This window comes from Bos grunniens, chromosome 17, assembly GCF_055505025.1.
Source record: "Bos grunniens cultivar Pamir isolate PY7600 chromosome 17, Bosgru_T2T1.0, whole genome shotgun sequence".
NCBI lineage: Eukaryota > Metazoa > Chordata > Mammalia > Artiodactyla > Bovidae > Bos > Bos grunniens.
The window spans coordinates 23932139-23934835 of NC_141181.1; positions in this window are offsets into that span (position 1 = coordinate 23932139).

Sequence of the window (2697 nt, forward strand, 5' to 3'; positions counted from 1 at the left end):
AAATTATTCTAAACAGTAATAGAAAACAGTAAAACTAATGAAATTTTTATTGGCTTCTGGAAGTACAAACAGTCCTCATTTTGTGTGGCAATATAAGACTGTAAAAATATCCATGCAAGCTGGCACTGTACAAAGTGATATTAATTATAAATGGGGAAAATAAAATTGTTCTGTGATCTTTAAAAATTTTGTCAAAATATTAAAAACTCTTTTACTGTTGGTTATAAATGTATAATTTAAAAAGATAAATTGTGAAACTAATATTTATGTAGTGAACTATAATTTGAAATACCAGAAACATGACAAATTATTTTATTTTCTTGCAAAAAGTTATAGAGTAGTTGTTTGAACAATGCTTTTGTCCTTTTTTCTCATCTTATGACCTAATAGAATAGGAATCTTTTCTATTTTTTGGTGAAGTGTCATACTCCTTTCTAAGACTCTATCAGTTGAAATATTTATCCTTTTTGCTTTCAGTGTTGTGAAGTATCTCCAAGAATGTTTTGCCAGTGACACTTCCTTTCTGACATATTCATTCTTTTCATCACAACCACTTTCCTCATTTGTGTCAATAAGGTTGCCCTTGCTAAAATCCTGAGGCTGTGTGTCTAGAGTCTCTCAAGCTGCAACAGTATCACATTCTTACAGGAAATTTATTCTATAAGTTTGTCGACATTCAACTCAAATTTCACTTCCAGTGTTATCATTTTTGTTTCTTTGCTTCATTGTTATCTTTAGTGACCAATTATCACTTTAGATTTTCCAGATCTATAATATATGTGTTAATCATTCAGAGACAAAATGGGAACATAATTGCACCATTGTGTACCTATATATGAACCAAGAGCTGTACAGTGACCAATCACCAACAGAATTTGCAAGAAGGGTTGTGGCTGGTCTCTGATTATAATGTATATCTATTAGTTGCATAGTAATTTGTGGACTGAAGTGTTTGTAGCAAAGTTGTACTTTATGCAATTACCCTTAGTTAATATAGTTTGATAACTCAAATTTTAATCATGTAGTTGAGAAGCTTTATTTTTTTAAACTAAGCCATGGTAACTTAAATGCATGCATAGCAGAACCATGCAAAAAGAGAACTATCTGTATTTAGACATTTCTAATTATCTACCATTGGAAAAGACCCTGATGCTGGGAGGGATTGGGGGCCGGAGGAGAAGGGGATGAGAGAGGATGAGATGGCTGGATGGCATCACCAACTCGATGGACATGAGTTTGAGTAAACTTCAGGAGTTGGTGATGGACAAGGAGGCCTGGCCTGCTGCGATTCATGGGGTCACAAGGAGTCGGACACGACTGAGCGACTGAACTGAACTGAACTGATCTGAATGATGTACCATTCGGTACATTTTCAATAATTCTATAAAATGTCACCCATGCTCCATGATTTTATATAATATCATAACTATGGTTATTTTATTGAGAAGAAAGTTCATTAAGAGTTTAATATCTTCCTGTGCACTATGAATGAAAGAATGCATTTGCTAGAGATTATAAAAACAAATAAAATAAGCATTAAAAACTATATTACCCTACATAATAAGAAGAAAGAGTGGTTCTATGGTTGACTAGTAGAATGACTTGATGTCATTATAATGAAGTCAAGTTTCTTCAGTATTTTCCACTTTATCAATATAGCTGCCATTTTTATCCTTAGGTTAGTACATCTTGTATTAGTTCTCCAGGGCCTCTGTAACTTCCATGCAATTCTGTTAATTCCAACCATTACTAGAAAAGACCAAGATTTCTTATGTGTCTCTCATCAAAGGAAGATTTCCCAGAGACCCACCAGAGGAACTTTGTCTTACCTCATTAGCTAGATGCTTTATATACTTTTGTCTATATTTATCACTGATGAGGGAAATGAAACTTGATGATTGAGTTTTTCTCTAATCTCCTTTAAAACTCATAGCCATGCATGCTGAGGAGCCTGGATACCAGAATACAATTAGGATTTCACTGGGAATGAGCAAAAAGATCGGAATAGAGGGTTTCTAGACAGCCAAGTATGCCTGCTCTGATTACTTTCCATCTCTTCATATTCACTTAGCCTTAACAGATTTGCCTGGTAAAGAATCTTCCTGCAATGCAGGAGACCCTGGTTTGCATTCCTGGGTCAGGAAGATCTGCTGGAGAAGGGGAAGGCTACCCACTCCAATATTCTTAGGCTTCCCTTTAGCTCAGCTGGTAAAGAATCCACCTGCAATAGCAAAGACCTGGGTTTAATCCCTGGGTTGGGAAGATCCCCTGGCGACATGAAAGGTTACCCACTCCAGTATTTTGGCCTGGAGAATTCATGGACTGTATAGTCCATGGGGTTGCAAAGAGTTGGACATAGATTTGCAGTAGTGTAGTGTGGTCTGAAGAACATATATTTTGGATTTAAATTTGCATCTTTTATTTACCAATTGTGGAAGCTAAGCTCTCTGAACTCCCATTCATTTTTGAAACAACTCTTTATTACTTCATAATACAATTATGTAAAGTTTAAAAATAAAATAAAATTAAAAAAAAAGAAAATTAAAACCCAAGAAATCAAAAGTTTCTGGAACATTAAACATATTTAATAAATTATAATTAATAACAAGGCTTCTACTATATCAGATATTAATACCTAGAATCACCATCACATTCTTTTTCTTTTTAACACAATGTTAACTTATTGTTTTCTATTTT